Here is a 14,754-nt window from a genome sequence, read left to right as displayed (position 1 = left end):
GCTGGTCAATAGCAGAGCTGGGACTTGAACCCAGGCATTGTGGTTCCGAAGCCTATGCCCTTAGCCCCTGAACTCTCAGCCACTGGACTACCTTCTGCTTATGTCCCCTCCTCCGTAGCCTGTGGGTTTCTCACCTGAAGTCACAAACACCCTCTTCTGGCTGAAACTTGTCTCACAGGAAGCCACTAACCAGTTGCCTAGGGCAAGTGGCAAAGACTTAGGGGCAGGCCGTGTGGGTCACTGCCCGTCCTGGGATTCCTCCCTCTGCACGCCATGGACTTAGATTTGTTCTGGGAAGTGTCTGTGGCCAGGTCACCTTGCCTGGCCATTTGGTGGGTCCCTGTGGCTGGGGAGGGTGTGTGGTGCTGCCCCCTGCTGTCTGGAAGCCTTCAGGACTGCTTGCCCAAGGCTCAGGGGGGCAGGCCCCCCGGAAGGTCCCTGTGAAGTGTGCTCCTGAGCCGGGCCTGCTCTTGGTCTGCGTACCCTGCACCCCCTGGCTCCATCTCTGGGGATGAGCTGATCTGCCAAAGGCCTGCTTTCTCGAAATGCCTTTCGCCATTCAAAGCCATGGCCCAGAGGGAGCTGTGCCCTATTTCTCATTTTCCAACTCATTCTTCACCCAGAGAGAGAGCAGCGTGGCTCCGTCCCACGTGGCCTGTTCCTCCTGAGCAGGGAGGGAGGAAGACAGCAGTGACTTCTCTGACACCCGAAAGGGCCGACATCCAGTAAGACGCCTGATCAAAGAGACCTCAGCGTGTGTGTGTGCCTTGACTCTTGTTCAAGTTAGATGTTTGATTCAGACAGAGCGCCCAAGATGGGGCGGCTCCACTGTGCTCCTCAGAGGCGAAAGGTCGACGTTTGCCAAAACCCCTCAAATCAGAACCGCCCTTTATCAGTGCTGACCAGCATCAGGGCACTTTACCCACATTTATCTCACTTACCATCACCCTAGAAAATGGGGTCTGGGTGACCCCCCCCCCATTTTCCAGTTGAGGAAAGTGAATTTAGAAAGGTTGAGTAGCTTGCCCACTTTGCTGGGGGGGTGGGGGGGTGGGGGGGAAGGGCAGGGGACAGTTCACTGTGGCTTAAAAGACATTGAAACCAATTTAAAAAATCATTTTCGTTGAGCTTAAAAGCAGTGCAAGGTGGACACAGGCCCCTGCAATGTCTTTCCCAGTCTGAGTGGCCCTGAGGGGCCGGCACCACTCTTGGTCCTCAGCGTGACCCTGGGGGGGGGGGGGTCTTCCTGCCTGTTGTCCAGCCCTCCCCGGCGCCTGGAAGATCTCCCCACACAGACTCACCTGCTGTCCCTGCTGTCCCAGAGCGCATGTCCTCAGGAGGTCAATACCACGTTGCAAGAACCACTGAGCCCTGACTGGCTGGGGTGTTGTCCTGTGGGTGTGACTCCCAGTCAGGGTGGGTCAAGGTGTGTACAGGAGGCAACCAGTCAATGTTTCTCTCTCACATCGATGCTCCTCTCTCTCCCTCTTCCTCTCTCTCTAAAAATCAGTGAGAACGTATCCTCAGGTGAAGATTAAAAAACAAACAAAACGACAACAACAAAAACCCAGTAAGACCAGAATCTTGGAGTTAAAAAATTCTTACAGCTTTTATGAACTTAAAACATTTTAGTACAGAAAATTCCAAACATATACAGAAGGAGACAGCGTCGTATGGTGTGAAGCCCCACATACCCATCACCGACATCACCAAATCCTGCCCACGCTTGTCCATTTCTATCACCATCTCCTTCCCTGCCGCCCAGGTAATTGTGAAGTAAATCCTATATGTCAGATCGTATCATGATCAGCATTTCCGTATGTATCTTCAAAAAAACCACATGAAACTTAACCACAGTATCCTTATCGCACCTAAAGTTTAATAATGTCCCCTAAATATTACCAAGATTCAGTTGGTGTTCACATTTCCGGAACATTTTGAACCCTACCCCTTTCTACTTTTTCAGAAAAAGCCCAGTTCTGAAATGAGAATTTCTCCGCAGTTGGTCACGTCCCTACAACCTAGCTCCTAACAGGACAGATCTGTGGATTTGGGCAGAAACGCCCGGTTGTTGAGTCTCTGAGGCCAGCAAGCCCGTCAGAGCCTCGCCCCGTTATAGCTCTCGCTGGGCAGAGCCCTGCACACAGCGGCCCGGTCAGTGCACGAGCTTCTCCGCAGGATGAGCACAAGCAAGGGTGGGGCTGCAGCCCGCTGAGCTAATGCGGAGGGAGGGCTGCCCGCAGCCCCCTGCGTCCTCCCGCCCACGCGGAGCCCGGCTGCGAGTGGCTGTCCTTGGCTTTCTGCGCGCGCTCCACCCGCCAGCTGCCTGGGCCTCCTCTGGGACCCTCTTCTCTCTCTTGCTCGGGATACTTGACTGTGTTCCAGGGACTCCGTGGAACCCCACTTGGTGGGGCCTCCAACCTTCTTCTTGGTCTTGCCAAGTCCCTGTTTAACATACAGCAACAGTTGACTAGGGCTACGTTTGGGAAGGGGGGTGGGGGTGGGGGCGCGTGCACGTGCCAAGTGCTTTGCTCATCTGTCCTTCCAGCAGCCCCAGGAGGTGGGTATTACTGTCACTGCCATTTCGCAGCGAGGAAGACTTAAGCAGGCAGGTAAGTCGGTCCCCTGCTTGCCGAGGAAGTGGCAGTGCCAGGATTGGCTGTGGTCAGCCTGAACATTGGGCGCTCTCTGTTGCAACATATCGGTTCCCAAATGTTGAGACTCGTCGAGCAAACTGCTAGGCAACTTGGCCGAGGCCCAGACACTTTAGCCTTTTGAGGACAAATCTTGACAAGTTGGGATCTGCAGTCACCATGCACTTTTCCCTGCAATGTTCTTCACATCTTCCAGAACAGACATAGTATGACTTATTATTATACACACCCTTATTAGGAGATTAGCTCAGCTGAATGGAATAAATTTTAGGTCATTCAGCCTCTAATTTCCTGGTTTGTCCTTTTTTTTTTTTCATGGTTAAATAATAGTTTGGGTCATACAGTATATGACCGAGACAGGTTTGAAGGTTAGGAGGGATAGGAAGAAACTGGGTTGAGTACCTGAGGCCACAACCTAGACAGGATCCCTTCTGCCGATTTCGCCACAATTTTTGATAGAAGGAAAATGTGACTTACAGAATCAGGGTCAAGTGACTTCAGAATTCTTAGAGGGAGAAAGGCTGGCACAGGCGCCGTTTTCTTTGTCCCAGTCGATCAGAGTTCAGCTCGAGTGGCGTCCCCTTGGCTGAACTCTGGAGGAGCAGTTTCAGGTGGCGAGGGAGGCTCGGACCCCCGGCCATGAGGAGCCCGCCCCGCCCACGGGGGAAGGCCTGAGCACACCATGACTGGACACTAACCCAAACTCACTTGCATTTTCACTGCCTTTGCTTCTCGATTTTGCCTTGGTTTGCTTCAGCTTTCTCCCAACTCCTGCTGCCCTGAAGAAACAGAAGAGTGGGCAGAGGGGGATCTGACTAAGTAAGGGGCTTGGCAAAACCCAAGCAAACACAGAGAAGAGTGGCCGTGGCCAACTCACAGGAGAAGGAGAGGCAGGAGAGGCTGGAAGAGGCCAAGCAGACACAGGGAAAGGAACCAGGACCTAAGCGCTCACGGAGTTGATGGACACAACGTGAACTTCACGTACCTGTTGGCCAATTATGGCAATGGGAAAGCCGTGGCTATATGTAGGTCTCCTTGAAAATACCTGGAAATTAATTTAAGTCATCTAAATTGTTTTCAAAAGTAGCGCTTGCTGGGACACCTCTGGCTTTGCGTAGAGTTGGGCATGCCCGTCTTCCAGGATGCCCTGCTGCTCCGGGATGGCGTATCCGTGGGTGGGGTTAGAGGAGAGGTGGCCGCTCCCTGGAAGATGCAGAGCCAGTAACAAGGCTCTGTCACACCTATGGCTTCTCCTGCCTGCACGGGCTCCTCCTGCTCAGGCTCTCCAGTGAGCCTGCTGGGGGCACCACGATGGGGGGCACCATGATGGGAGCCACCAGGCTGGGGTGAACTGATATGGTCTTGGCCTTGTCCAGGAAGATCAGTCCTCACTCTGCAAAATACCAACAGCTGGGGTAAGTTGGGAGAATTGTAGGAAAACCAAGGGCAAGAAGGAAAGCTTGCTTTTCTAGGGCTGTCCTTGCTCTGTGTTCAGAGGAGCCTGAAATCCACAAAGAGCCGTCAGACTCAGAACTAATGAGTGTGGTTGGTTGAGGGTCAACGCAGTTGTTGTTAAGTTCATCGCTGCCTCTTTTTCTCTCCTGGGTCTCTCTTTTTTCTGGTGTTGTTTGCTTTCACATACTTCTCTCTTTGCAGAATATTTATAACTGCCCTCTTCTTCTTTTTCGTTCTCAATTCCCCTCCCCACCCTACTCTGCCTTCTTAGCATAACTTTTCCCTTCTCTTGGCCTTCCTTGTTTTACATCTGGATTCCCGGATGGTTTATTCTGTCTGTTTCCTGAATCTCTTTCCTCTCCTATTTCTTATAACCTCCCCCGCTTTCCTTCAGCTTCAATTCTTTCCCCTAAAGACTTCCTTGGGCCACACAGGCTTTTATTCTTGTTCATCTGTTGAAGCAGTGCTGGCAAGAAGGCCGCCACAGCCGGCAGGCGGGGCCGCGGTGGCAGCGAGGACCTGGGTGTCCTTGGAAGAGGAGCTTCCTTCTGGAGAGGGGCCCCCCCGTGAGGGTGGCTATGGCTGCCAGGCTCGGCCCAGGGCTGGGGCAGATGGTGTTTCCTCCACGTTGTGTGGGCCTGGGCCCCATTGCTCATGGAACCTGCCCTTCTCCGGGTGTCCAGGTGGGGGACTCACCAGGTTCCACCCAGAAGGGCTGGGGCTCAGGGGCGGTGCACCCCCTGGGCAGGTGTCGCTGGTAAAGCTCTGGGCTGGGGGTGGGATGACTTGCTGCCTGGGGTCAGCTTCTTGGGGGAGTCTGGGTACCCCCTGATCCTCGCTGTCTGGCTGAAGTTGGCCTGGGCATCTGGAGGATCTGGTAGGGAGGCAGAGGCAGATTTCCAGCACAAGATCCTTCCTCCCCCGGGCCAGCGGGCGTTGTCCGGACACAGAAAGAATGCAGGACGATACTGATAACTGTGAGGTACCTTCAAGGTTCTTGGCCACTGGGGAGCACCACAAACCCCACCTGTGGGAGGTCCTGAGGGTCAGCCCTGGTACTGATGGAAGCAGGTGGCACTTCTCAATGGGTGTGGTGGCAGAGAAATCCTAGAAGTGGCGGCCGCTCCCCTCCTTGTCTGGAGGGGTAGGGAGGGGGATGAGGAGTGTCCTGGCTCTGCTCCCCAGCTGTCTGAGGCAAATCGACTGGAGTCCATCTGGCTGTGCCCCCAGGCGCAGGCTTGCTTCCCACCCTGGGGCGTCAATGCCACTGGGCGCTGGCTGAGTCCTTAGCAGGCCCAGCCGAGAGCAGCAAGAGGAGAGCGGATGTCATGCTCTGCCTGGGGCACACCTGGAGCCAGCTGTGTCCTGGGGCAGAGGGGCCGAGAGCACCAGGTGGACGCCCGTGGGCTGTACTCTTTTCCTAGGCCCTGGATGCCTGCGGCCACAGGCTTCTCTGGAAGTGCCCTCAAGGGCCCCCTCGCCTTCTCCACACCTTGCTCTTTGGCCAGGTCCCCTCCTTCCTCATCATCATCTTCATTAATGCACCACGTTCTCCGCCACTTTAGAAAAGTACTATTGATGACATAGAAGCTTGAGAGAAATCTTTGCTTATATTTAATATTCTGTTTACAATTTACTTATGTTCTAAGACTTCAACCCTGGAGTCCAACTCTTACAATCCAGTATTTTTTCAAACATTTATTTTTTATTTTCTTGATATGTTTTTTATGATTTCAGAGAGTGAGAGATGAGAGAGAGAGAGAGAGAGAGAGAGAGAGAGAGAGGCATCAGTGACAAGAGAGAATCATTGGCTGCCTCCTGCATGCTCCACAATGGGGATTGAGCTCGCAACCCAGGCATGTGCCCTGACCGGAAATCGAACTATGACTCCCTGGCCCATAGGTCAATGCTCAACCACTGAGCCCCTCCGGCCAGGCCAATTCTTTAAGAATCTCTAGAACCACAGACCTAGGAGTCCCCAGGCCCCTACTCCTGGGCCTTGTGGGTTTGGTGTGTCTGGTTCCAGGGCGATCCTAGACAGGAAGACCGGTAAGGGAACTGGTGATGCCTTTTTTTCTAAGTTCTTCCCTCAACTCTGCCAGGAGCCAGCTGGGAGTAAGGACTGGCCACTCTGATGTAGGAATTCAGGTGGAGATGAGGATCCCAGCCACCTCTTGCCTTTTCCACCTGAAGCCAAAGCACAGGCCCCTTCAACCTGCGGTCTCAGCGCCGCCTGGTTCCTGCCACCTCCCTCTGCCTTCCCTCTTCCCACGCACCACGTTGTATAAATATTTACACCCCCGGGCTGGCAGGCATCTCTCTCCAGCTGCTTCCCTGTCTCTGGGAGAGCTTGTTCTCTCCCTGAACAGCTGCAGCAGATCTGGTTGCCTTTGGTCAGACGAGGGCAGGCCCTGGTTTGGGGCCTGCAGGCCCCTGGGGTGGAGGGTGCAGTTGGCGGGAGAAACTCAGATCTAAAGAAGTCACAGGGCTGTGGCAAAGATCCCTCCTCGCTCTTGCACCGGCTGCCTACGTGGCCACCCTCCAAGAGCCATCTGATCCCTGCGCTGGCTGAGGAGGTGGGTCCCGCTTCTCAGACAACAGCTCCCCAGGGCGGGGTCTGCCCCACTCTGGGCTGGAGGACCATTCCAAAGCAAACTGGCTGGTGGGCGGACGGACAACACAGGAACGTGGTTTCCTTGTGAGGACTTTACAGTTTACAGGAACGTACTATACCCTTGTTTACACTGAAGCAGACTCCCCAGTTTGGACAAGAACCGCCTGGAGATTCTTCCTGGGCCTCTCCCAGCTCCTGATCCAGGCATCTTCCCTCCCACCAGCCTCCGTGCAGTGTACCTGGGGGTGGGGGAGGGGAGAGGACAGATGCTGCTTCCCCTGTCTTCTTTGGTGACCCAGGAAGCAGGAGTTTGCCAAGGAACCAAACCAGCATTTGTGAGGTTCCCCTGGGGGGGGCACTGTGGGAGGTACTTCCCCATATTCTCAGGTGATTATTCAAGGCTTAAGCCCAGCTGAGTCCTGAGCTTCCTGGTGCGCCTCCTCTGCCTGCCCTCAGATGGCGGCCACAGAGCAGCAAGCTCCCGGGCCAGAGTCCAGTCTTTCTCTGGTCCTTTCAGGCTCAGCAGGCACCTCCTAGAGCCAGCCAGGGGACCCTGACCTCACCTGCCTGCAGCGGGCGCTGGCCACCTGCTGCCACCTCCCCTCCCGTGCCTCAGTTTCCCCCACATCTGTGGGAGGTAATTAATCTGTGCTCCACAAAGCATTCCAAATTCAGCACAAGAACAGGTTTTTAAAAAACAACATGGTGGGCCCTAGCCAGTTTGGCCCAGTGGATAGAGCGTCGGGCCTATGGATTGAAGGGTCCTGGGTTCCGTTCCAGTCAAGGGCACGTGCCCGGGTTTTGGGCTCAATCCCCAGTGAGGGGGGTGGGGGGGGGATGCAGGAGGCAGCTGATCAATGATTCTCTCTCTTCATTGATGTTTCTCTCTCTCCCTCTCCCTTCCTCTCTGAAATACATTTAAAAAACAAAACAAAACAAAAAACAATGACATGGTGGTTTCATGTCCCTCCGTTTGCTCAGATGGGGCAGGGGTGGGCGTGACAGAGAGACTGTTCAGGTATCAGGCACTAAGAAGAAGGTGTGTCCAGTGCTTTGGGGAAGCTGAGGAAAAGGAACACAGGGATAAAAAGGCCTGGATTTCATATTCAACAACCCAACATTCAAGTAGTGGAGCCACTGGGGTGGAGCTGTGCGGTGGGGAGGGGGTTCTGGTGGGGGCTGGGGACAAAGGCTCCCGTCTCCCTGACCCACACTTGTGCCAGAAAGAAAACAGATTCAATCGAAATCTCAATTTCTCTCCCCTCTTCATGCTCAGACTCCTTCTGGGACTAGGAGGAAATCTGGTGTCCAAGGTGCCTGCCTGAGGCTGCAGAGACAGCCCTGGCCCAGAGCTTGGTATTCAGTGGCCAGAGAGCCGTGGGAAGGTGGGGCAGGGGAGGAGAGGGCTGGATGTGGCCTTGGGGAGCAAGGTGGGAACCCACAGCTCAAGCCATGCAGCTGTGAGATATTCCTGTTGCCTCCCCACCCCTAAAAGGTAAAACAAAACCCAAATAAAAGCCTGACCTGGCAGATATTAATACCCCAGAGCCAGGGCTGGTGTGCAAGCCGCCGCCCCCTTCTTCCCCCTTCTGTTTCTATAAGCGGCTGAAATAAATTTAGCGAAACAACCCCACCCGTCTGAGGACCTACGATTTCAGAGCAGTGGGACTCTTTCCCCTGAAAGCCCCTGTATTTCAGAGCTGAGAGCTTTTTGTTTAAATTCCCTTTGGGAATGGAACGCTCTCCATCTAAAATAATTATTTTACTGCACTCATCCATTCCTCATAGATAAACGTTTTGGCACGGGATGGCTTGCTAGAAAGCTGACCTATAGATGCTCCACCGCTTAAAATTGTCAACTCCGTGGGGCCGATGGCTAGTTGGATCCGCTGGAATATTTATTGTGAGGTCATTTTTCGTGACATCTGTGCATGTTCACCTACATTTCTCTGTTGTCTGTCACACAGAATAGTGGTTAAGGCTAAGTTACCAAAGTAGAGAATTATTCATTGAGGGCCTACTGTGTGCTGGGCACTGTGCCCGGCACTGGGGGTTGAGTTGAGAATGGAGAGAGCCTGCTCTTGGAGCTACATCCTGGTGGGAAGGGAGATGTCAAAAAACCCGACAACGAACATCATACTTAATAGTGAAAGACGGAATGCTTTCTCCTGAGACTGCCATCAAGGCGAGGGTGTCACTTTCACCGTGCCATTCAACATCATATCGGAAATCCTAAACAGGGCAATAGGGCAAGAAAAAGAAATATGATGTATAATACTGAAAGAAAGGAATTAAACTATTCCTATTAGCAGATAACACGAGTGTCCATGATAAAAAACAAAGCGAACATGTAAAAACAAAACTTAAGGAATGTACACAAAAACCTTATCACTAAAGTGACTTTATTAGATTATAGAATACAAGGTCAATGTGCAAAAATCAACTGTATTTCTATACACTAATAAAGAGAAATTGGAAACTGAAAATTAAAAAAATTACAATAGTAACTCCCTCCCAAAAAATATTAGGTATAAATCTAGCAAAACATATATAGTATCTGTATGCTAAAAACTACAAAACACCAATTAAAGAAATAAAAAAGACCTACATAAATAGACATACCATTTTCATGGAGTAGAAGACTCAACATTGTAAAGATGCCATTTCTTCCTGAATTGATCTATAGACTTAATGCCAATAAAAATCCCAGTATGATTTCTTTTTTTGTAGATATAGACAAGCTGGCTCTACATTTATATAAAAAGGCAATGGAACTAGAATATCTAAGACAATTGTGAAGATTAAACTAAAGCCAGCCCTAACCAGTTTGGCTCAGTGGATAGAGCGTCGGCCTGCGGACTGAAGGGTCCCAGGTTCGATTCTGGTCAAGGGCATGTACCTTGGTTGCAGGCACATCCCCAGTAGGGGGTGTGCAGGAGGCAGCTGATTGATGTTTCTCTCTCATCGGTGTTTCTAACTCTCTATCCCTCTCCCGTCCTCTCTGTAAAAAATCAATAAAATATATTTTTTAAAAAAGACTAAAGCCAGAGGAATTACACCACCTGATTTTAAGACTTACTATAAAGCTACAATAATCAAGACAGTGTGGTATTGGCAAAGGAATGGACACACAGCTCAGTGGAACAGAATAAAGAGACTCATTCCAGTATGGCCAACTGATTTTTGGATAGGTGCAAAAATAATTCAATGGAAAAATGATAGTCATTCCAATAAACAGTGTTGGGATTGGACATCCATAGGCAAAAAATAAATAAATAAATAAAATAATAAAATAAAAATAAAAATAAATGAACCTCAACCTAAATTTCACATTTTACATAAAAACTAACTTCAAATGGATCATAGGTATTAGTGTAAAACAAACTACAAAACTTTTAGAAGAAAATCTTAATGACCTAAGGTTAGGCAAAGAGTCCTTAGGCATGACGCCAAAAGCATGATGCAGAAAAGATAAAACTGATATATTAGACTTCATCAAAATTAGAAACTTTTGCTCTGTGAACATACTTTGTTGAGAGAATGAAAAGATACAAACTGCAGAAAATATCTGCATATATTCTGGATACAGTTGACAACATAACTGTATCCAGAATATATAAAGAACTCTTAAAACTCAACAGTAAGAAAACAACCAATCAATTAAAAAATGGCGGAAACACTTGACCAGACATTTCACCAGAGGACACACAGTTGGCAAATGAGCTTATGAAACACATTCACCATCATTACCCATTAGAAAAATGCAAATTAAAACCTTGAGATATCATAAAGTGAAATAAGATACCACTACACACTTACTGGAATGACTAAAATAAAAAGTACAGTAGTAAGTGCAGGTAAGTATGTGGAGCAGTTGGAAACTCTTAGATGTTGCTGTTGGAGATGCAAAATGGTATATCAACTCTCAAATATGATTTGGCAGTTTTCTATAAATTTCAATATACTTTAAAAAAAAGTTGTTCTTTTGGAACCTGCAACCGAGCGAGGTACGAGCCCTTGATTGGAATCAAACCCGGAACCCTTTGGTCTGCAGGCCGATGCTCTATGTACTGAGCCAAACTAGCTACGTTTTTTTGTGTTTTTTTTTTTTTTTTTAATTTCAGAGAGAGAAAGGAAGAGGGAGAAGGAGAAACATAGATCGGCTGCCTCCTGCATACCCTACTGGGAATTGAAATTGCAATCCAGCGGATGTGTGCCCTGACTGAAATCAAACTGACAACCTCCTAGTGCATGGGATGTCACTCAACCAACTAAGCTAACTGGCCAGGCAAATTTCAATATACATTTACCATATGACTCAGCAATTCCGCTCCTAGTTATTTACCCTAGAACAGTGGTCGGCAAACTCATTAGTCAACAGAGCCAAATATCAACAGTACGACGACTGAAATTTCTTTTGAGAGCCAAATTTTTTAAACTTAAACTATATAGGTAGGTACATTGTTATTAACTTAATTAGGGCACTCCTAAGGCTTAGGAAGAGCCACACTCAAGGGGCCCAAGAGCCGCATGTGGCTCGCGAGCCGCAGTTTGCCGACCACGGCCCTAGAGAAACAAGAATTTATGTTCCCACAAAAATCTGTACACAAGTGTTTACTGCAACTTTATTCTATATGGCCCCAAACTGGAAATAATCCAATGTCCTCCATCAGGTGAATGGATAAAAAACTGGTGGTATACACATATAGTGAAATATTATTCTTCAATTACAAGGAATGAACTATTAATACATGCAACAACACGCATAAATCTCAAAAGGCATTATATTGTGTGAAATCGTGTAGACTACATGATTCCATTTATCTGGCATTCTGAAAAAGACAAAATTATAATATGGAAAACAGAGCAGTGGTTGACAGAGTAAGGGATGGGGGAGGATATGACTACAAGGGGTAATGGGACTGTTCTGTTTCTGGATCATGGTGGTGGTTATAATGAATCTATTCCCATGTTAAAATTCATAGAATTATATATCAAATAACGGTCAATGTTACTATATGTTAAGAAGTAAAGTTTGTAGGAATGTATACTCACAAACCGAATGAAATAACTACTTTGAAGGAATTAAACATTCCATGTGGACATAAGAGAGAAGGCTGATAACCTTGCCTTGATGGGGGAAGAGGAACAGCAAGAATGGTACCAAGAATGGTTGAGGAAGTGATGCTTGAGCTAGGTTCTAAAGAGTGATTTAAAATTGATTTGGGCCAAAGGAAGCTCCATTCAGTAGAAGAAATAGCATGTGTCAAAGCCCTGGGGCAGGAGGAAGGACTATTCATTTTCATCTGAAACTGAGAGCACAGGTGTGCCCCTGGCCAATGGGAGAGGTAGTGATGGGAAGAGGCGGAGGCTAGAGCAGTAAAAGAATCAGATTTTGCTGGGCTAAGGGTTTGGTTTTTATTCTAAGAGGGATGAGGAGCCAAAGGTTTTAGGCCAGTGGTTCTCAACTTTCTAATGCCGCGACCCTTTAATCCAGTTCCTCATGTTGTAGTGACCCCCAATTTCATTGTTACAAAGTGAACACAATTAAAGCATAGTGATTAATCACAAAAACAATATGTAATTATATATGTGTTTTCCGATGGTCTTAGGCGACCCCTGTGAAAGGGTGGTTTGACCCCCAAAGGGGTCGCGACCCACAGGTTGAGAACCGCTGTTTTAGGCAATTGTAACACAAAATCAGACCTAGGTTTTGAAAGAGATCACTTGCACTGCCATATGGAGAAAGGTTTGAGGATGGGGATGAGGTCTAACCAAGTATGCAGGAAACGTGGAGTTGGAAAGAACCCCTAAAATAGAGTTTCTCAATCTTGGTACTACTGACATTTTGGACCAGAAAAATCTTTTTGTATGGGGGGCTGCCTCAACACCTGCCTTATCCAGGGCTGGGGGTGGGGCCAGAAAATGATACAGATCAAAGTTGTCAGTTGACCATTTGATGACATCTATCCTGAAGAATCCTTTTGCAAAATACATACCCCAACCCAAAGTTTTGTGATGTCTCGAGGCCCGGAGAATGGTTTAGTTTACATACAGTGGGTAGGCATATTAATAAAGATTTCAGCTAGGCACAAAGCTAGGCACTTTACCGGCCAATTTTAGGCCTATTATTATTCCCATTTTAGAGATGAGGACACTGAGGCTTTGATCAGTGTCTTGAAAAGTCACAAAGACAATATCTCGCTCCAGAATGGCCCAACTTTAAAATCCGGGACCACAGATTCTCAAATCTTAGTGTTTGAGTCACTGGTAGAAAGTTTACTAAAATGCTGATTCCTGGCCCCACCCCAAAGCGTCTGATTCACTGGGCCTGGGTCCAAGCTGAGGAATCTGCATTCCCCAAGCACTAGTTAAATCTAAACCAGGCACCTGACAGCTCTCGGCCCTCCCTCTCCTCTAACCCAGGGATTCTGCGGCTGTCCTAGGGTCTCAGGTAGCAGAGGTTGGGGGGAAAGGGCGGGGCCAAATCCGAAGAATTTGGGGGATTTTGCAAATGACCTGGAGCCGGGGAAGAACTGTAACATCGCGGGGCTCTAGGAAGGCAGGTCCTGCGCTGCCACCAGGGCCAGGAGGGGACTCCGGGGAGGGAGTGGCCTTGAGGGCGCTTGGTGAAAAGGCCTAGGGTCCAGCGGCCCCGGGGTCAGCGGCCCAGTGCCCCACACGCTCACCTGCCTCGAGGTGCGCCCAGGGTCCAGACTGGTCACTGAATAGATCCGTCGTGTTTCCCTAATTCCGAGGACTTTCACTTTCCCCCTTTGACAAAACCTGGTCCCCCCAAGCCAAAAAGACCTGGCTAGCCCTCCCCTCGCGGAGACCGGCTCCCAGCGCGCAGGGAGGGCCCGGAAGTCGGCCGGGCGAGGACCTGGCGCGGCGCCGCCCAGTCGGAAGCGGCGGTGCAGGTGAAGGGGCGGCCCTTCTGCGCTGCGCACGGCGCGCGGAAGGAGCCGCGGGGCGCCCTGCCGAGCCCAGCGGCGGGGAGGGTGGTGCACGCCTCCCGTCGCGCTTCCTGCCGGGTCGTGGCTCTGCCGTTCCCGCCACCATCGGGCACCTGCGGAGCACCTCTCCGCCGGACTGGCCGGCTCAGGCCCCCAGATCGCCATCCCGCCCCGGCCGTGCCAGAAGCTGCGCCCCGGCGGCCGGGTCAGCGAAGGGTTAAGGAGGCTCGCTCCCTCCCCTCGGCTCCCTCACCCTTGGAAAGTCCCCGAAATGACGTCTCAACCCGACAATTAAAAAAAGGGTTTAATTATAGAGGCAGGCTCTGGGAGCTGGAACAAACCCGGTCGGTCGGCCGGGCCGGTAAACAACTCCGGGGCCAGCGGGCCAGGCTGGCCGCCGCCCCGCGGAGCCCGCGCCCCCTCCGGGAGCGGGGGAGGGGAGTGCCCTCCGGGAGTTGGAAAAGCGGAGGAAATTCGAGGAATCGGGTTCTCTTTGCGGGGGGTGGCGGGGGGGAGGGGGAGTTCTAAGTAGCCCGGGGCGCCGAGGCCGGTAGTGGCGCTCGGGCCGGTCCCGCAGCCGCGGGGGACAGCGCCCCCGGAGAGGGGAGGGGAGGGGAGGGGAGCGGCGGGTGCGGCCCGGCTCCGGGCGGGAACAACCGCCCCGCGCGTCCCCCTCACCCCTCGGTTCTCCACCTCACCCTGTACCCCCAGCACAGCTTCGAGAACCCTCCAGACCCAGACCAATGGGCCCTTTGGGGGGGAGGGGCGGGGGAATAAAACAACCGAAATAGCTTCACATCAGGACGCAGACTAACCTTGTGGTTTTTAACGCGCACCCTGCTCTGTCCTAAAATCTGGAACTCATTACCTCATCTCCAAGAAACTGCACGAAACCGCCCCCCACCCCCTTCTTGGAGCGGGGGAAAGGAGCAAGCAAACATCCCTCCCTTGAAGAAAGAAACTTACATTTGATTGATTTAAATTAAGGTGCATGGAAGTTATTTCCCTTCCTGGCGCTTGCCAGATTTCAAGAAAAGCTGCAAAATGGGAGCAAAGGGAGGGAAGCAACAGGCGG

The 14,754-nt window shown here is 50.7% G+C and overlaps 1 long non-coding RNA gene across 6 annotated transcripts; it reads right to left on the bottom strand.

The window, feature by feature from the left end:
- Positions 1-1,587: 1,587 nt before the first annotated feature.
- On the bottom strand, positions 1,588-13,632 carry LOC102432429. 6 transcript variants are annotated; one of them, XR_002829835.1, is made up of 4 exons: positions 13,413-13,632; positions 8,864-8,955; positions 3,132-4,983; positions 1,588-2,445 (listed from the first exon to the last, which is right to left on the bottom strand). It is a non-coding gene; the product is annotated as an uncharacterized LOC102432429 (long non-coding RNA). The 6 variants fall into 6 exon arrangements; XR_002829834.1 differs by having other exon boundaries at positions 1,588-3,247; positions 3,363-4,983; XR_002829833.1 differs by having other exon boundaries at positions 1,588-3,433; positions 3,640-4,983.
- Positions 13,633-14,754: the final 1,122 nt, after the last annotated feature.

The sequence above is a fragment of the Myotis lucifugus genome, unplaced genomic scaffold (genome assembly GCF_000147115.1).
Source record: "Myotis lucifugus unplaced genomic scaffold, Myoluc2.0 scaffold_85, whole genome shotgun sequence".
In the NCBI taxonomy this organism is placed as follows: Eukaryota; Metazoa; Chordata; class Mammalia; order Chiroptera; family Vespertilionidae; genus Myotis; species Myotis lucifugus.
This window is presented reverse-complemented; position numbering and strand designations above follow the sequence as displayed.